Raw genomic sequence first — 21371 nt, forward strand, 5'->3', positions numbered from 1 at the left:
ATTCGATAAGGTAGTAGATATAAAGTAAATACTTTCGAAAAGCAATCCTTATGTATGATGGTCAAGGTTCAACATAAGATCAGCAAACCTAAATTTAAGCTGTTTTTGTCTGAAAGATAGACTAGGATGCAGCTGCCTGGTGTACCTGTGGATGTACCCTTTCAGCATCAAACTAGTTCTCTGGCTGTCTACACATTATTTTCAAGCCAATCTTGGGAGAAGGACCTCCCCATAGTAAAGTATGCTTCTACCAGGGCCAAAATCTGTCTGTCATTCTAATTAAGCTTCTTTTTCCTTAGGACCACTGAGGAATTGATGCTATTGACTCAAACCTTATGGACAATTCAGTATAATATTGGTACCATTGTTTATCTTGAAATAATTATACTTTTAAGAGGCTGATAGAAAGCTATAAAAAAATCACTGCAGATAAATATAGGCAGATGGTCATCCATGGAAAAATTTTGGGGGCAATACTATAGGAAACTATGTAGAGTTAATCAGTTTACAAACCTATGAAACTCCAAAGGCCATGAAGAACCATGGAAGTAGATAGCCTGAGTAAATCAGGTAGTGATCTATGTGGTTTCAACATAGTTGCATATAACAGAATTTGGTTCTATATTTACATAACATACAAAAAGAAGAAAATTACAGTTGCAAATTTGAGCACATCAAAGGTGATTCAGTCTTAAATCAGCTCCCATTTATTATATATTATGATATAGTCTTTAATGACATGATAACGTACCCCTACCTCATTAAGTGTGCAGAATGTACTGTGATTAAAGGGAGAATGTTTTATAGTAGGAAAAAAAAAGCACCCTCTGTTACAGCAGAGGATGAAAGCCCAGGAAAGCTAGATGTAATTGTGGTTCTATCACAGACTGCATATGTGATAGCTATCAGAAGGCAGATGAAAAAGGATTTGGAATATGACTGCATAGCAAAACTTGCTAATTTCTGAATACTTTAGATTTTTCAGAGGTATCTTTTGCTTAGCATCATTCTCTGTATAAAATAAGACCAAGCAAACTACAAGAAAGTTATGAGATGCTTAAGTAGTCTTCTGCTGGTGATAAATGTTTTTTTATTTTATTTCAATTACATTAAAATACATAACAGTTTTTAGGAACAGTAACCTAGGATAAGTAATTTTTACCACAATGCAAATTCAGTTCTAATAAAGGAATGTAAACCCATGAGGAAATGAAAACATTCTCATCCTTTTAGCTCATCTGATACAGATTTACACATTGAGTCACGAAATAATAGAAGTTTTCAGTATTCAAAGTGCAAATTCACTTAAAAATTGTATGTGTCCTGTTAATGCTTTTCTGTACAAAGCATTTGTTGGCAGACAGTCCTACTCTACACAAACAAACTCTAATTCTAGACCTAAAAATATCACAATACAAAGTAAATGGTGCCTTCCGTAGCTAACCCACTGTAGATACTTTCCAACCAGTTCTTCATTCAAACACTTCCTTCCATGTTTGTTTTCAAAGCATTGCAGAGCCTCTTTCTGAAAGACAAGTTGAAGAAGGCACTGTTGCAATAGTAAAAAATACTTCTTATACATAAGAAGCTAGATAAAGAAGATGTTAAAAGAGTAATTAATATACTGAATAATTCATGGTCATATGTTAAAATGTATAGAAAATCACAGATCTATATTCTCTGGTTCACTACTATCTCATTTTACACAGGAACATGTTATACATTTTTCAAAATGCTAGCTGAATTGCAACTGGCACTTGAAACAAAAGATTACTGAGAGGAAAAGCTTTCATCAACTGCTAGTGCAGCTTAAATGAGAGCTAATACTGTAAGTATTTTTTAAAAATTACAAGGTTAAAAATTGAGACATTTTAAACTGGAAAAATCTCTTTGGTTGGAAATAAATTTCTCCAGTTGCATCCTGAAACTTAACACTATTTTTTGAAGTCAATTCTATTTTTACTGCAAGCCAAAATGTACATAAGTGCACACAAACACCACTTACAAATCTGAAAAATAAATGTTTTCAAACCTGTAATGCTAAGGCTTTAATATTGTAATGCTAAAGAAATCTTTTAAATAATATTGCAAAAAGCAAAAATCTATCACAGAAGAAAATGAGAAAAACACACGTGAATTCATTTCTGACTTGTCAACAATTCTGGAGTAATATGATATACAGGCTGTGATCTACAATTATTAATGCCCAAATAAACTGATTTCCCAGTAAGTAACTAGGGCTCCACTGAAAATATCCAGGCTTTTATTGAGTTCAATATCAGCATTTGAAACTCATTTTAGGATACTACTATATATGTAATTTATTTCAGCCTTGTATCCCGAAATACCCCTGATTTTCTGCATATATTAATAATTTCAATCAATCGAAAGGACTAACTGTTCTTTGAAATGTGAAAAACAACATAAAGGTAGTACTCAGCAAATGTGTTAACTATACACAGTCAGTATTTCATCTTCATTAATGAGGATTTAACAGCATTAGCAAATGTAACTTGAATACTGAGGTTTTGGTATTGCTGCAAAATGTAAAAAAGATTTAGCACATCTTGGAATGTGGACTGTAATACCAGAAGTGCAGTGAGATACTTGGTAAGAATTTATGAAAGATTCTAAGGTAAAAAAGGGGCTAATTAAGTTATTATTTCCACAGAACAAATTGTTTCCCTGCCACAGATTTAACCCTTCTTTTTCTTGCTTTAAAGCAAGTTCAAATCTGATTTTCTGCTAAGATGAATCAAGCTTCTTGCTTTCATATTTCATGTGAAATCAGTATTCAGGACACTTTGAGGGTTGAAGGCTGCCTACCAGAGGACAAAAGCTCTTCATTTCTCAGGATGGCTGAAAATGGATGGGGCTCTGCAAACAATTTGTAGTTTATAACTGAGGGGACTAGTTCACATTAAGTGCTTTTAATTTAGGGATACAAGATTAAGCTCCATGGAAGTGTTTCTGGCACTGGTTCTTGCTGCCTGCCCTGCTCATGCAGAGAGCAGCAAGCAGCCAGCTGCAGCCGGGGACTGTGGGGGTTCCTTCACAGCCCCCTGCTGCGGAGGTTTCCAGAAGAAAGCTGTGCAGCTTGGGTGAAGCAATGCACTGACGGCTTCTTTCAGGGCTGTGGGCACAGCAGGAGAGGGCGATTTGCATCCTCCACCTTCCACTGTGCACTGAATGCAGCTGAATCAAGTCAGAGAATATAAATCTATGCTGTGCCTGCACACATCCTGTACATAAGCAGTGTTGTAACATGAGGTGCAAAAAATTGCATGGAACAATATTCCATATTAAAATGTAAAAAATTGAGACTTTGGGAACTCTGTTAGCATTAAAAATGCTTTCAATAAGGGGTTGTTAGCAGCACATATTTTTTTGTTTAGACAACTCTAATCGCTTCTTAAACAATAGGGGAGATATCGTTCCTGTCCTAACCTCTGCAGGAACCTTCTATGCCTCAAAGTGCTTATAGCAAGTTATGCAGCAAAAACTTACATATTATTAGGTAGGTGGGTGGCATCTTGGTATTTTTTCCTCCTCAGGATTCCTCTGATAATGAACTGAATGTCTGCCAACCTTTGGATGAGCACCTGCATGACAGAATGTTTCTATATGAGTGTTGAAACTATTCTTAGACAACACTTGTTTAAATATTCCCTTTTTAGTAGACTTGCTTGTGGCTCTAGATTGCTAAATACATCTATACACTGAATCATCACCTTATGTGAGTTTGGGGAGCATGATTTATTTACTAAACTTTTTAAATTTAAATTCCATTAAAAATAAAAACCTTTAAAGGTTTGTTATAGGCTCATGCATCTATTCAGTTTAAAATGAAGAGCTACAGGAATCTTGTAGTCCATAACAGCAGAAGTTATCCTATTATACTTCCTGGAGATACAACAGAACACACAGCAATGCCCTTCACTAAATAAGGTGAAGTCAGGAAACTTTCATATCCCTTTTCCTTTAAAGTCTCAGAAGTTTTTGCTTGTATCCACAGTCTCTGTAAATGCTGGAATACATAAAGAAATTTGTAGTCAAAGGCCATTCACTTATAAACTAATCCCTAGATCTTCAAATATCTTCAAATATCAAGCTCCTGAACTTCCATTGACTCCCAAAGGCTTTAGTGACCTGAAGTGCTTCGAAGTGACTTATTTTTTTTTCCTTCACACCAGTCCTCACAAGAAAATGTCAGTTCAAACATACTTGGCACCATCAAGTATTACTGCTCATCGAAAAAAGCAGACTCTTGAGTATAAAATTTCCTCTCCTAGGGGAGGAATGGAAATGAAACCTGCAGAATGGGTACCTCAAGCCCAAATTTGTCACTGTCTCACAGTCAGGAGGGGAGGGTGGCTACAGGGAGGCCAACACTAGATTTTCTTCTGCACAACTGGCTCTAGTGACATTTTGCCTTTCTTTTGTGCCACTGTGCAAGTTACACAAGAAGGCTTGCAGTGTATGCTGATTTGAAGTTACTGAAGACTCAATGTTTTCTTATTAGAGTAAAAATTCCCAGAATAACAAAAAGCTATGATTGCTTGACAGACGGCCATATGTAACAAAATAAAACCACTTTAAACTTGTGTTCTGTTCCAACAGAAATTCTCTGTGCAACAGAGAGTATTTGGGTAATAAATATATTTTTATAAAAAGGGCAGAAATAATTTTCAGACATATCAAGCAAGTTCTGTGGAGAGATGCCACGATAAATCTTTAAAATAAAATAAACAGCAAAATTAACTGAAAGACTTATGGTTACATTTTAGATAGATAAACTAAAAAAACCCTACTTCAGCTCACTGGCAAAGTTGAATGCTACTTCTACATTTTTTCCAGTTACATGCACAAGTTTACCTCACTGAGGTCCTAGGCACTTCTTGGGACTGATTAGCACCAAAACCCCATGGAGTGTCCCTAACTGAACACTTGAGACAAAATGTCGTAGTTCAGAAACTACTAGGAAAAATACTTAGTGGATGAATAAAAAAGTTATGAAGCTGCAACTATAAATAGAGCTTAGAACATCTTACTTCTAGCTCTTTTTTTTCAGCGATCAAGCAAAGCAGTTATTAAGTGCTAAGAAATTACCAGTTTTCAAATGTGGTTATTTCAAGTACATTTACCCAGTAATCGCTGTACTCTTTAAGTTAAAACGCATGCTAGTAAAATGACTATGAATTGCTAATGATTAACAGAAAAAATATAAAAGGGTTCTTTTACCTTTGTTAGTGAGCTGATGATAACTAGTTTTTATAGCATTCCAAATACATGTATTTAGAAACAATTGTGAAGTGAATGTTAGATAAATAGGATTATAGAAAAATGTCAAAATTCAGAAATCGGCAGCAGTTCAATCCTTTCCTTTTTCATTGGATGAACACAGGAATTTGCTTTATAACATTAAACACTTTACAGTGTATTGCACACAAGAATGTATAAAATGCTAAAAAATGATGGCTAATGATTTAACTTGTAGGATATGATAAGCATTTGATAAAATTGACAGCATCACTAGGAGCTTCAGAAGAAGAAAGATCAGACTGTTAGCTATCAGAGTCAGATTTCTTCCAGCTGCCAGGAAAATTGGGGTCATCGAAACTAAGGAGGCTGAAACTTGCATAGCACAAGTCCTGACCATATAGTGTCTCTACAGACAGGTGCACAAAACTTGGTTGCAAGCATTGAATTATCTCATGGGTCTCAAAGATGACTTCTTTTTCTTGTGGTGATATTACGACTGGATAAATGTTGGAGCTCTGAAAATCTAAATAATTAGGCTATTTTGGAGCAGAAAAGTTGACTACAATATCCCATAAAACACAAGGAAAGTGGAAACAATGGGAAAGACACATTTCTTCTTCCCCAGTGAAAGTGACCTGCAAGGCAATTAGCCACAGGTTTCAGTGAAATCTGAACATCTCTCCACTATAAGAAATTATTTTTATTAATTCAAAGACTTCTCAAGAATGCTGCACTCCTTAAAGACTCTCGTAGAGACCCTAGTAGCAAATGGAAAGTCTGTCCTATTTCTATGAATCCTACAGTAGATTGGTTTAGTAAACCAAAATATTTCACCCTGCTTGGTATGCTTGAATAGTTCATTAGTACATTGTTTAAGTACTGGAATTACTTTCTCAGATGGAGCAACAAAATGGAGTTAAATTACTATGGCTCAACTACTTCAGTTTTCTGTTGTCTGGGGTTGATCTCAGCATCTCTCTTCCCTGTGCAGTCCTTATTTAGAAGCAGAAAGATTTTGACAGAAATTATTTGCCTTTTTTTTGTTCATTCCCCCCCCCCCCCCCCCCCCCCCGAATATTTACAGAAATGTAGGATTCCAGCTTTCAATTCTTGCACCTAAATATTTTGTTGTGAATTCATGGTCAGCAGATGAATTTGACCTATGACTGAAAGCATCTGAAATGATTGCATGACGATGTTATGGAAATGCCTAACATTCAAAGCCACATGACACAGTAATTTTCAACATACCTTGTCTGAGAACTAAAGATGAATTCTCAGTTGTATCACCAACAGACATATGGTCTGAAATCTGTGCTGTGAATGTGAAAATTTTGGCAGTGCAATTTATAATTATTTTACAGATTGGATTAGTTGATAAGGTATTATATTTGATTTGTTCATATTGACTTTAAATCCTTGCAAAGAAAACAACACTGTTTATACTATAAAGAAATTGTGACATTTTCACAAATCAGCCAAAGTGTGGATTAGACATATACTGTGCCCTCTGTTTAAGCAAATGATTTGTTATTAACAAGAGGCTGTGAATGCAGTTGTTGGTATCAATTAATCTATGGTTTACAGAATGGTCACTTCTGAAGCAGAAGTCACCCCATAGAAGATGAGTTACTCAAGTGGTGAAATATATGTGGGTCACCAGTGAGAAATACATGTATTCAGTTCCCCTCTGCGCCTTTTTTTTTTTGGGGGGGGGGGGGAGGAGGGGGGGAAGGATAGAGATGAGAATGGCTAAGCAGGAGGAAGCAGTGTCAATTCTTTCAGCACTGTGACTAGAAAGAACTAATCTATTTCTACATGGAGGAGGTTCATATACATGTTCTATAATGGGGATGAAGATAGAGGGGAAGAAGGCAGAAGCTGTGACTCAGTTTAAAAGTATTATGGATTATTTTTAATGTCTCATCTATTCCAATTCCTTAAAAAAGTAAGAAGCCAGAATAAACCTCTCCATTTATTACTGCAAGATTCCCAGTCATAACCTGGTGTCTGAGAGGATCTACTTTTGAGGTGGGAAAAGTAGATGAAATTGTCTCTTCTGAAGCCCCCTGCGTAGAGCTCTGCTTCTCAATCTTTTTTTCTTAACACGCTGAGGTAAAATGTTTATTTCTAAATGACTGCATGTGTAGACAGAGGCCAAAAGGCAGATTTATTCTTTCTTCAGGCAGCAAGAAGTCTCAAGCTTATTCACAAAAGTGCTCTTTTCCACCAAAGTTGAACTGCATATACCACAGTCTTTTTTTTTTTTCCCTAGGAATCAGTGATACAGAAATTCAAAATCACTTCCAAACAATATTTGGCACTGATCTCACTCTTAATTTGAAGCATGTGGTACAAGCCAGACATGTGATTCTGTAATCAGTTGCCCTTTAAACAAATAGACTTGAAGTTTATAGCAGACACATTATCAGTAAAATGAACCATTTAATTCCACTTCACATAGGCTTATTCATGGCGACAGCTTATCACAAGAAATATTAACTTTTCCAGTTAGTGGAAGGTGCATCATCCAACAACAGTGATACATCCCCTGGATTCATTCTCCTTTGGGCATGATGTAACACAGTCTTCTGCCTCTGTTATATTAATGTATAACCTGTAGGCTATACATTACACTCAGAGGAAGTACAAGTCTGGCAGAGTGGTGCTGGATAGTTCTTCATTCTCCTGATCTGCACATTTCAAGGAACCTGTCATGTTTTTTAGTAATTTACGAGAAACTCTGAGCAGTGCTACCAGTCAATGCAGCTGTCTGCAGTTTGTGCTCCTTTCCTTACATCATTCTGAGGACAACAAAGTCTGATATTGATAATAATTTCTCTAATGCCCTGATTTCACTTAGAGTAAACAGCCAAGGGCAGTGAGGCTGATGAAAAGCAAAACAGATACCTCTTGGTGTTTTATACCTTTTCTCCATCAACATGTGGTTTTCCTTTATAATAGGTTCACTTTCATGAAGAAAAAGTTCTAGAAGGCTCCCACATAAAACATTTATTTCTAGTTCTCAAATGAATCATGGCATCTGACTCACAAACTAAGGCTGAGGATCCAATTTTCATCGAATCATGGAAAAGTTTATGTTGGAAGGAAGCTTTAAAGGTCATCTAGTAAAATCTGCCACTTACTTTACACCAAAGCGCCAGTTTGAAAATATTTCCTTCTCAATCTGGGGAATGCTGTTCTGCCACCAAAAGTCCTAACTTCCTCTCCTTCTTCCTCTTTTCCCTCCACAAGATAGGAAGCACCTCTGAACCTCATTTTAGCATCTCCAAACCTTTCCAGACAAAACAATCAGCTCCTGGAATCTTTCTCGAGAACCACACATTCTAGTTATTTCCCAGAGAGAGAGGTGTCCCCATGTAAATTCCCAAAGCAATTCTGCTACTAGGAAGCATTTGCAATTATCACATTTCTAAATACTGGGGTGGAGAGAGGTGTGGAAATGCCTGCCTGGACAAATTCTATCAAGTTCCCACTCCTCAGTTCAGGTAAGTTGACATTAGGATAACCAATATGCCTGTTCAGTCAAATAGCACTCATAGAACTAATTCAAAATTAAACATTTGAATATTATCCTAACGGATTTAGGTTCAGTTAGATGTTTATACAGATTAGTATTACCATAAATTTAAACCAAAAAGGCATACAAATTACAGAAGTATTCAGGAATAAGCTCAGTAGTGTTACAATTGATCTTTCCATACTGCAGTAAAGGCAGAATTGTAGTTAGATGTGAATCTTTCATTGTTTTGAGTTTCTGAACTAATACTCTTTCTATTTATCTCAGGAGGACATAATTTAATCTAATGATACATTAGCCTTTGAAATACCAGAAATGCCAGAGCCAAAGCATCACACGTGACACACAATATGAAGCAGAAAGAACACAGGCATAGCCTTATCTACCAGATTTATTCTGTAAAACAGAATACAATTGAATTACTTAACTATCAGATTTCAAGAGATGCTGTTCAGTACCTTTTATTCTTACTAAGGTTACCTAGTGTCTTGAAAGAATTTACAATTCAGAAATTAAGGGGCTTAAAAATGTTGCTTCTTACATTTTTCCTTTATTGCCATTTTTTAGAAAGGATATTGGAATAGTTGCAGTTTTGTCTCCAATTTCTTCACCAGTTTTATGTAATTTGATTTTCTCTTAAAGCCCTGATACTTTCATGGCAAGTTGAAAACCACTGGGTGATAATTTTGCTCTGCTTAAGTCAATGATAATAAGAGAATTTCAATCACTGTGTGTAGGGCATATTTTAAAATTAAATGTTTATACTTAGTAGCTCACAGAACTACTAGCTAGGTATATAAATCACTGTGATAGTAATTTAATATTACACATGTCAATACAGAGTGTGTCTTGAAGGCCCAATTACAAATTTAAATTGCTGAAAGGTTGTGAGTCAAATTTATGATCTTTTATACTGATAGAAATAACTTCCTAACTCCAGCTTTGAGTAAAAACTTTTATCTTTTCCTGTGTGAAAACTCATTAACTGGACTTGTTGTTTAATGCTATTAAGTCATGTATTTGAACCATCATTAACTCAAGATCTTTCCCTAACCAATTCATAATAAATTGTGAAATAAAAGGTATCCTTCTGGTTTTATTTGAAAAGTCACCAAATTTGAAGCTATCATAGTGAAGCAGACCTTCAGTAAAACCAGATAAAGTACTGTGACTGGAAAGTAGGGTGCTAAACTGTGCAAATGGTACCAGAAATCAGCAAAGTCAGTAGTGCATATTTGTAGTTTGACTCTGCACCCTGTATACTGTTAATTCATTAGGAAATTTACTATGTGCTTTTTATCACAATGTACATTGACTAAGAGATCATTGAATGATTCCAAAATCAGATAATATCACTGAACAAAACCCTCTAGTTTACATGTATAGCTGCAAAACCCATAGGTGTGTTCTTTCCCATCTGACTTTAGCTATTAGAGAATTGTGTATTAATTTCACAAAGAGAGAGAAACATCTTTGTATTTCCAAACTTTTGAATTTATCTCTAGGCATTTACAGAGATTACAGATCATTTTAGATGATTGAACTCAGGCCAAGCCTGTCAGTCCTATGCCTGGTGTATGACTGACTTCAGAGCTGTGAAAACAACCCAAAAAAATCTGGGAAGAAACCTCTTGTGGACATCTTACTTCCACAGATGTAAAGGGCTGTTGTGTGGAGTACCAAAAAATTCCATAAGATGTCTTGCAGAATGTTAATATTCCAGGTTTTATTTGTTTTTAGCCACCAAAGAGTAAAAAAACTACCTCAGTAGTACCAAGTAATTGTATCATATGAAAGACAAAATATACTACTTTCAATTTGCAGAATCTCAGAAAATTGGATGAAATAATTTCATTTAGTAATTTACCAAACATACCTTGTTGAGGTTATTTTCTGATAAAAACGATATATGAGGTCATTTACTACTTATACATACTTTCAACTGGTCTTAAACTGAAGTAGACGACACAAAGATGCCCACTATTGCTCGCTTGAATTGAAAAGATTACAAATTGTATTTTTTAGAAAAGAATTACCAAGTTAAGGTTTTTGTATCAGTAATATAATTGCAAAATGTAATTACACTTTGTTTTAGGTATAATTAGTAGTCATATAAAAACCTTCTGGTTAATTTGATAGTAAATGGAACTAAGAGAATCAATGTTCCTTTTAGAATTCATTAAAAACAGGAATTCCTGGATTGTTCTCAAGTGTTGAGAGTTCTATAATAATTTTTTACAGTATAGAAAAGCTCATTTAATAATCTCAATCTTTTTGTGAAGTTATATCAGCATATTAGGGAACAATTTCTTCCAGTGTACAAGTGATTCCTTACAAGGAAATAATTTATGCCTTAGTTGCTGTTATCATCTGGAATGCATACCAAGAAGTATCCATGAGCTATCATCTCCCTCACAGACATTAGGGATTGAAATGAAGGGCACAACAGACATTTTAGCAGGTCAAGGAGCTGATGTAGTTTAGTTTCATCAGCTACGGTAGAGCTGGAGATGATGAATCATCACCCATCTTTGTCTGTGATTTTGGAAGGAAGCTTGGATAGATTTTCTTTTCTCCTCATTTTCTTGAATTTTTCTGCTGCCCATCAAACAGTTGGAAGTAGGGTAGTGTTGTAATCAGATGTTCCAAAGCAGGGAAGAGCTCATTCCAGAGGAAACACAAGCTATGGTTCTGGTACAGGTTTTGTTGGCAGAGCTGACAACTTGACTGGTTTCCCCTTTTTGAGACTACTTTCAAAGACAGTGGGAGGATAAGCCCCCTGCTATGTACCTCTGCCTTAAGCCTATCTGTTTATGAAACCTCTTGATTAGTCTGTTAGTATCCAAATATAATACATTCATTTCATACCTTAAAATAAATAAATTAAGAAGAACTCACTCTTTCAAACTTAACATAATAGACCATAAACCAGTAAATAATTAAAAAGGGGGAGGGGGGGGGGGGGGGGACGGGGAGGTTAAGTAGAAATTTTAAACAGGGAAAAGTTCTGACATTCCCTATCTGCATCACTCTGGTAAGCTTTTGGAAGTGTCATCTGACATTACGCAGTGAAATGATTTCCAATTGCTCTTCAGATTTCTGGAGCCTGAGAGGGCTCAGGGCTCAGTTGTCATTATCTTTTTTTTTTCCTTTTTTTTTGGTGGTGGTGGTGGGTTTTTTGTTGTGGTTTGTTGTTTTTTTTAAATACCTTTCTTAGGATATGTAATTTATTTTGTGGTGTGCTCTAGTCTTTCGACTTTCTCAAAGACATGTGACATTTCTGCAAAGATCAAAACTTCATCATGTCTATGATAGTTAGGGAGTGTTATATTGATTCAGCTTTCATTTCTAATCAATGGAAGTTCACTGGAGAAATTGTGCCAAACCAGTGTTAATTCCCCCATCATGCACACTGTCAGAAGGCGACGTTTACACTTTGTCCTCTAATTGTGCCTGCAGGCTGCCCCCGAAGCAGCCCTGAGGGTGGGCTGGCAGAGAAATCAGGCAGGAGCTTGTGTGGAGAGAAGGAACAGTTCTTTAAACTGTTGTTGCAGAATGTGTCAGCAAGCAGAATCCTTGCCAGTGCAAAGTCAGGAAGGTTACAGGAAACTAGAAGTAATATATGGTCTAGCTCTTTTTTTTAAGTCTTAGAAATCTTCAAGATTAAATGTTTTCTGGATTTGTTTTTTCCTTATGTGTCTAGGACTATGAATAAGGATCTTGTTTAGGATAAGAATAAAAAAAATACCAATACTTGTAATAGGGGAAAAGGAAAAAGGATTTGAAAATAACTTGTCTAGTTAGGAATCTCCAATTGTGCTAAGTCATTATTAAAGAAACAAAAATAAAATAAAAAAGATTTGGGTCCACTCAGACAAGAAAATGATTGTACATGAACTTAATGAATGGCATTTACAGATTCCATAAGAATACTTAAAATATATCTGGGGAAAATATTCATAAAACTTAGGTCCATTTTTCCACCCAGCATGGGCAGTTTCACAAAATTACTCTTTTCACCAGCATTAGATGTAGGACAAAAATTTAATTGCAAGACCGTCTTGACAAGCAGAACAAGAATTTCCAAAGAGACCACAACAGTACTAAAGTGAGACAGGCTATCAAGTTTTCTGCGTGAAACTATGATGGTTGCAAGTAAATTAGGAGAGAGCTTTAAAGGCATGATTATTGTATTAAGAGCTTAGTGGAAGCCATTAGTAAAAACTATTTTCCAAAAGTAGCAAGTTATATTTTCGGGGTATTTTTTTCTCTGCTTGTTTTTATTTAAAATGAAATACTCCTATGAAAATTTTTGTTGCTTAGGAGTACATTTGTTCCACAGGGATTTTTATTTCAAGTCAGAAAAAAGAAGCAGCAGATGATAAATTCCTATGTGTGTATTTTTATGCAAATATCTCTGGTAATCAATAGGGAAAAGTGATAAAAAAACATATATGCTCTAGAAATAGAATTATTTCTATAGAAAACGTTTTCAGAATTTCCCAAGAGAAGACAGTAGTTTTAAAAGTAAGTTGCAAATGCCATTTTTAATCTGAAAAAAATAAATCTATGGCAAGATTTTCACAATGTATTTATGAAAGGCATAGAACTAAAGATTAAAGGGTGCACACACTGTCAACCTTAGAAGCAGTACCCATTAATTAAATATATGCACAATTCTAGCTATTGCATTGAAAACATACCTTTCTAAGAGCATCTGGCTCAGCACTCCCTTCTATCTCATCACAAGGTTGCCATCAGGGAGAACAGCTACTCTCTCACCCAAATATTTTAAGCCTCTAGAACTTCAACAGAGCCCAAATGCTGTCTGTGTTTTCTGCCCCTGCTCATTTAGAGGATGTTGCTGTGCTGGTTAGGACCCTCTCGATTTTTACCTCAAGAGACACCGTCTTCTTGCTTTGTTCCTGTCAGTTGTTTTTATCACTCTTCCACCATATGCCAAATCTGTCCTTACCCATTATTCCTGTCAAAGCTGCAAGCTGACTGGTTTCCACTTCAGATCTCTAGAAGGCATACCATAAACATACAGCAAATAGGGAAATGAAGCTACAGGTAGATACAGATGCATTATAGATTGCCATAATGGATCCCATCTGCTTGCATCATTACTTATTATTCAGAAAGATAAAGCTGCCAAGTCATTCAAAAACAAACCTCCAGAAAACAGTGCAGTTTGGGCCATTTCGGCCTTCTCAATTTATCCATTCATGTTGAAGAACACATGTAAAAAAAAAATCCTGGCTTTTCTGCCCTGTCTTTGAAGAGACTTGTGGCATAATACTCATAAAAGAGAGGTCAAACACTTCCTACATGGTCTGTTCTCCACTTTTCTCCTTCATCATCTTGAGACTACTTTTCAAATTATTGCATTTAGTTCAACCCAGTCCCTTTGAGGCACCTTTCTTTAGACCAGATGCAAAGAGACTTCCTGCCATTGCAGAGAGTCAATGAGATGTGCTCAGTTTTCCTCAAGGCTTAATGGAGCACACACAACTCATGGTGGATATGCAGATAGGGGTATTTGTTTGCACAATATATTGGAGCCTATCAGCTCCATACTATCATGCCCAACTACAAGGCAATCTTGAATCTAAGGCAATCTTCTCTGTCCAAAGAGCAAGATTCAAAATAACTATAAATAAAAATGAAACTGCCTGTGCCCCTCTTTTACGTATGCACATTTCTTCCACCACTGCATAACCCACTTCCCCTGCAGTCTGACTCCATCGCCCACTGTCCTCCAGCAAATAGGTGCTGGGTAGTAGGATGCTGATGAGAATTCATAAAACTTGAGTTCCTCTTCTCACAAGGATGTTTTTGCTCATAGAGGATCTATGCAGACAAACAGCTCTTAGCCTGTCATCCAAAAATACAGACTGGCCATATCTTTCCAATCTTAATACTCCAGGACAAAAAACTGGCTTTATGTTCAAGTTAATTTGTTGAAAAATTCTTGGCATCAGTCTTAACTCCTAAACTGTGGTTTCAGTTTATCCCAGCGGGCAGCTGAACACCACACAGCAGGCTATATGATGACTCCCTCTCAGTGGGATGGGGAAGAGAATCGAAAACAAGTGGTAGAACTAGTGGACTGAGATAAAGACAGTTTAATAGGATGGAAAAGGAAGAGGGAAAATAATAATGATAAAAGAATATATAAAACAAGTAATGAAATTTCTTACCACCTGCTGAGTGATGGCCAGCTAGACCATGAACAACAGGCTTCCACTTCTCTCCAGACAGATCCCCCTCAGTTTAATTGTTCTCCATGACATCATATGCCATGAAATATCCACCCCTGTGGCCAGTTGCAGTCAGCTGTCCTGTGTTTTCCCTCCTGGGTTCTTGTGCACTCCCAGCCTACTTGCTGGCAAGGCACTTATAAGAAGCTGAAAACTCCTAAACTTAGTGTAAGTGCTTCTCAGCAATAAAACATCAGTATGTTACTGGCATTATTCTCATCCTAAACCCAAACCACAGTACTGTACTAGCTACTAGGCAGAAAATTAACTCTATCCCAGTCAAAACCAGGACAGGTTCCATAATTAATTGTCCCAAGCTTGTCATTAATCAGGTCAGGTCATATCCCTCACTGCCCATTGGGCAAGGAATAGATAAGGTAAAAACCAGCTCACCTGCAGTCCAGCCAATAAAGAGAAAGAAAATTTTAAGCAGAAATTCCAAGACCAGTTCAATTTCAACAGGAAAATAATTGACACCAGGCACAAATAACGCCTTGAGTTCTTGCATGTACTTTTCACACTAAATAAAAAAAAAATTTGCAAAATAAATGGATAAAAGTCAAAAGTAATAAACAAACACAGAGACACAATTATGAAATCTTTATCCAGCATATGTCTATAGGTGTCACATTCAGTGAGATGTGTCACATTTATCAAACATACCAAATTATCAGTTATTCTTTGCACATAAACAGTATTGCAAAAAAAAAAAATCAGATTGTAGAATGCTTAATATTCAAAACTGGGTAAGGAAACAATTTTAATGAAACTCATCTCTAAATCTTCTTAAGACAGTTAAAATACTTTAATTATCTAAAATATAAACATCTGACTATTTGACTAAAATATAAGCATTTGACTGTTTTAATGTAATTCCTGATAACTTTTCTTTTCAAAGAGAAAAATAAAAAATTAAAAATTCTGAAAAAATTACATGTTAGTTTAGCATATTTTTATTACAAAATATCAGTGTAAACAAATATTACCAAATATAATATAATTTTGACCAATACATATTCAACCTAATAGTATTCTGTGATGGAAAATTAAATACCAACAAATTTTCTAATGGTTTGAGGACCAGATTTTGAATGAAAAAGGACTGAAGTAGAAAAAAATGTACAACTTAGTATTCAGTGGACATTCAGACAGTGCAATTTACATGTATAGGAGATAGAAGGAAGTCATTAAAGGAAAAGCAAATTATGGGATGGTCTAAGTCAAAATCTGTTCCTTTAGAACTTTAATTAGCTACCCTCATCATTGCTTTTCTCTCTTAGGCGCTTCTGCCCAATTTTGTTCAATCTACACAAGTTTAATACATTACCTAAATTCAGGAATAAATTACATGTTTTAATAAATACACTCATTCTGTGGCAGGCTTAGTCTACAGCTTGTCACTCTTATGATGTCACTAAACTTAAGCCAGCTCTGATGGAAGATTCACTATTTTACCACATCTGTTCTGGAAGCACAATTAGAGAAAAAACTTCATACAATTTTTGAAATGCAGTAACAATTTTATGGCAAATATTTTTTTATGGATTATTTTCTTGATTAAATATAGCAGTCCATACTGTTGTGCACAGCATGATTTATATGGTGTGTCTGATATTACATTTATTGCATACTGCCCATGTAGTTTCAGTTTTCAATGTGCCATAGGCTGTCATTTGTAGGTTTGACTTATTATATAAGACATTTCACGTTTCTCAGAAATCATCTTATGCTGTCTTTAAGGTCCTAAAAGCATCACTATATCAGTTTACCCTTGATTTATATTTTTAAGGCAATCACCACAACAAGTCTAAGATGTAGTTTATTTATTTGTCAACTGAAAGCTGAGATTCTTCAACAGTGTTCCTGGCGAAGGAAAAATATTTGGAACTGGGTTTGTGTAAAAGTTTTTTGAATGATGGCTTTACCCTCAGTCCTGATCTTTGTGTCCATCTTCTCTATTGTTACCAATTTTCTCACATCGTTTTTGACTACCAGTTTTGGGTGCATTTTCACGCATTGATTTTACTGATGCTCTAAAGCATGTCATATCCCTTCTCCTGCTCAGGACTTCCACAGCCAAATAGCCATTGTTTCACTCAGCCAACTCACTGCATTAGGAACTGAGAATGAGTCAGTTTTCTGCTCTAGAGTATGAACCTTTCCGAAATCACTGCATGCCAGGAAACAAAGATTCATCCTGTGCATACAATTTCATTGTTACATACAGAGATCAACATTCAGAGTCCTTTTGGTTTGAAATAGCCAAGGCTGCAAGATGAACCAGCCTGCAGGGGTGGCTGGCATACCCTCCCCAGGCTGAGCAGGGGATGGACATGCTCCCTACACAGCTGATTCTGCCCCAGGGACAGATCCCAATCTCCAAAGCCAGCATCAGCCATAATGTCATGACAGGGACACTGGAGCAGGTCCCACAAGTTAAGGTAGCAGCTTCCCAATTAGCAAGTAGTGATACATGGGATGAAAAAAGACTTCAAAGACAAATAATGAATTAAGCAATAAATCTTTTGTCATCTTCCATTTTGTTTCTCGCTGCCACTCTCTCATATAATCTATCAAATCACATTAAAAACACTTGAGTCTAGTGATAACACATTATAATTTGCTCCACTATAATCACAATTAATTTAAGGTTCTGATATATGAAGAATGTTTCAGCTTTTTTCAAAACAACATAAAAAATAGTAAAAGTTTCATGAACTGCTTATGAGACATGACCTTGTTAACAGTTGCTGTGACTCTTCGGGAAGTTACTTCATCTTTCCTTCTGATTTTTTTTTAACAACTCATCTTTGCCTTACAGAGTTTGACTAAATATAAATGTTGGAACAGCACTTTTAGTATGGCAAGAGCTACCAAAAAATGAATGTATGTTTTGAATGAAAAACTACTTATTATATGATAAAATTATAGGATTATAAGCTTATATCATTATACAGTAAAATATATATAACTCAAATACTAGCAAGTAAATATTGAAGTAAATGAAACAGAGCATTTGAACTAAATTTCTGTTAAAACAATTTAACAATTAACATGATTTGTAAATAGGCTTCCCTAAAGGCTCTATTTCCATAAAATAAATTTTAAAAATTTTGCCCAACTTTTAAATTAATAGCAGTTTATGGACAGTCCTTTAAGTGTCTTTTAATTTCTTTATTTTCAAACCATAGGCAGTGGTTAGAACTTTTATGAGATCTGAAATGAGCAATATCTGAACATAAATGAACTTAATCTCTTCTGGTTTAAAGCACTATATTGGAAAAACCTTTTAAAAATTGAATTCATTAGCTTAAGTTGCAACTACAATATAAACAGGCATCCATTAAATACTATAATCACCACATCCTTGCTGTTACCTTTATGTTCACACTTACAATAAGGCAGATTTACAGCTCCACAAAAACTGCAGGCATCTCAAAGCCTTGAAGCACTTGTAATGGAGCAAAATTATGTAAGAGCTGACTTTCTGGAGCCCTGGTGAGGGGGTGATGCCTGTGGAGAGCAGGTATGGCAGGGCTAAGGCCGTGGGGCCAAGGCAATGGGCTGGTGCTTGTGGTGGTGCTGCATCAGCCGGTACACTGCTGGTCACTGCCTGGCTGGAGGAGATGGCAGTTAATTTTGCTGCTTGTGCTGCTTTCTTAATAAAGCATGGCAGGAGACCAGCCTGCATATATTGTGGATAGGAGGAAGAAGTCCCCACACCATGCCCAAAGGGGAGGGGAGAAAAGAGCATGAGCTGTTCTGTTGCTTTCTTCTCCACACAACCTCAGACCCCCATTGATTGGGAATTCACTACAGTTGCAAATGGATGAAACTGGGGTCTTATTAGAAAGAATCACTCAAAATTTAACTGCAAATGATGAGATGCGTTAAACATGTGCAACTACTTGGTCTTTTGTGATAGATTTTATGTCCTAAAATGTCATTGCTTTGTCCATAGAAAGTTAAATTAAATGCATCACAAATTGCAACTAGAAGAGTTTTTACTTACGTGTACTATTGCTGTGAGACACTGGAGAAGTCTGGCAGCATAGGACTAATTATTTTTGGTTGCTAAAACTTAAAATGCTTTTAGAATACATTTAGGAGAGAGGAGAAAGATGTGGGGAGAAAATGTTGAAAGGAGAAATAGATAGAATCATGCATCAATTGGAAACCTTTGCTCACAAGAGTACTCTTGCTTAGACTATGGAAATACTTTTTGAATGTCATCCTCTCATTTTGTCTTTATTCATTGTTTCTTCACCTCTTTTTTGATATATTCAATCTTTATTCTCCACTCCTGCCTATGCCTCTTCATGGCTTCTTCTCACATCACAGAGATACTTCACAGACAGTGCCACCAGCTCATTTGAATTTTAGGTAATGGAAGAAAATAACATTTTAGTGGCAGAGAAATGAATCCAGAACACTTACAGCTTATGCTTTTATATATTGCTATACTGCAGTGTTAAAAATGATGGCCTGTAATTACTTTAAAGTACAATTTCCAGTTTGAACATCCTAGAAAAATGCTTTCAACTAGGGGAACTCTTAGCTCTTGACCTCTGTTCTTGTGCACAGTTGTGAATAGCCATTTGGAAAGGCCATACGTATTGCAACTCTCCTGCATGTGCATATGATTACTGACACCAAGGAGTACACAGGAGTGACCTTTTAATGCTTCTATGTTGGGCAAACTGTATTTTATTTCTAATTTAATATGAAAGAGGGTTTAGTAATATTCTCAGAATGAATTTGGGAAGGAATATAAAGTCTAAACAAGGAGAAATCATTCACTGAAAACCATTTAGATGACATACAGTTTTATCAACTCTGGTAACTTTACTGCTATGCAAATTAGTAATATACATGGTGATGTGTTTTTTTAAAAAATTATTTATGGCACACAGTTGTAAAAACATACCTATATAGAAGTCCTTATATTAATTACATTGAAGTCTTTATTAGTGTCATTGCTACTCATGTTAAGGGTATATGAAGTCTCTTAAGTACTATAAATATGTATCCTTGGTGTATGCATTGAAAGTATTTAAGACTGCATCAACCAAATTTGCTGTAGATATTCTACTGAAAATATTCGATCTAGCACTGCAAAACATATCACCCTCATAAAAATGGACTGCTAATGGGATCACAAAGTTCTGAATTAGAGCAGAAATAAAATCAGACTAATCTAATAACTTCTTCATGAAAATTTTAACAAAAGACAAATTAATTTAGTTAAATTAAGTATGCTGATAGTCTAGGGTAAAAAACTTCAGAATGCTCCATTCAATTTGTTCTGTAAAACTAAAATGAAATTGCAGACATCCAAAATGTCTGACATTGGAAAGGACCACTGGAAATCTCCCTGTTCAACCTCCCTTCCCTGAGTTTCAGTTTGTACCCATTGCCCCTGGTCCTGTCACTGAGAAGAGTCTATCTCTGTCTTCTTTGGACTCTCCCAACAGGTATTTATACATGTTAACATGATCCCCCTGAAACTGTTCTTCTCCAGGCTGAACAGTCCCTCAGTTTGTCCCCTCATGAAACATGCTCTAGTCCCTTAATCATTTTTGTGGCCCTGACTGGATTAATTCCAGCAAGTACACATTCTTCATGTACTGGGTAGACCAGGTCATTGCAAAACCATGCTGACTGCTCCCATCACCTTTTCCATCAGGTGTCTGGAAATGGTTTCCAGCTAGATTTGGTCCATCATCTTCCTAGGAGTTGAGCTGAGGATGACTACTTCAGGTTCTCCAGACCCTCCTTCTTGACCTTCTTGAAGACAGGAGTGACACTTGCTCTCTTCCAGCCCTCAGGAGGCTCCCTAAATGGCCATGATCTTTCAAAGAAGATTGAGAGAGTTCACACAGTGACACCAGCCCTGGTGTATGCCCATTGGTTTAAATATTCCCCAACCTGACCCTCCTCCACCAAAAGTACACTTTCCATGCTTTAGACTTCCCTGCGTGCCTAGGGGGCCTGGAATAACTGGAGGTCAGTCTTACCAGTAAAAACTGAGGGGAAAAAGGGATTGAATATCTCAGATTTGCAATGTCCTTTATCAAAAGTTCTCATCCCTGATCTGGCCAGTCCTAGAGAGCATAGAGAGGATTATGCATGCGCAATAGTACAGAGGATTTTGTTGTGTGATGATGTGGAAACTGAACCCTTTATACCCATATGGGCTTTCTCTCAATATTTTCTCCATTGAGTTGGTGATGCCTTGACTCTGGGGGAGGGGAATCATGGATGCTAGTCATGTCTTTTTAACTCCTGCTCCTTGTTCTTCCCTT

At 36.2% G+C, this 21371-nt stretch overlaps 1 long non-coding RNA gene across 1 annotated transcript; it reads right to left on the minus strand.

Moving 5' to 3' along the window:
- Nucleotides 1–1080: 1080 nt before the first annotated feature.
- LOC139668977 (uncharacterized) lies at nucleotides 1081–15562 on the minus strand. Its single transcript, XR_011697155.1, has 3 exons — nucleotides 15460–15562; nucleotides 3508–3602; nucleotides 1081–1525 (listed from the first exon to the last, which is right to left on the minus strand). It is a non-coding gene; the product is annotated as an uncharacterized lncRNA (long non-coding RNA).
- Between the last annotated feature and the right edge of the window lie 5809 nt (nucleotides 15563–21371).

The sequence above is a fragment of the Pithys albifrons genome, chromosome 2 (assembly GCF_047495875.1).
Source record: "Pithys albifrons albifrons isolate INPA30051 chromosome 2, PitAlb_v1, whole genome shotgun sequence".
Taxonomy (NCBI): Eukaryota; Metazoa; Chordata; class Aves; order Passeriformes; family Thamnophilidae; genus Pithys; species Pithys albifrons.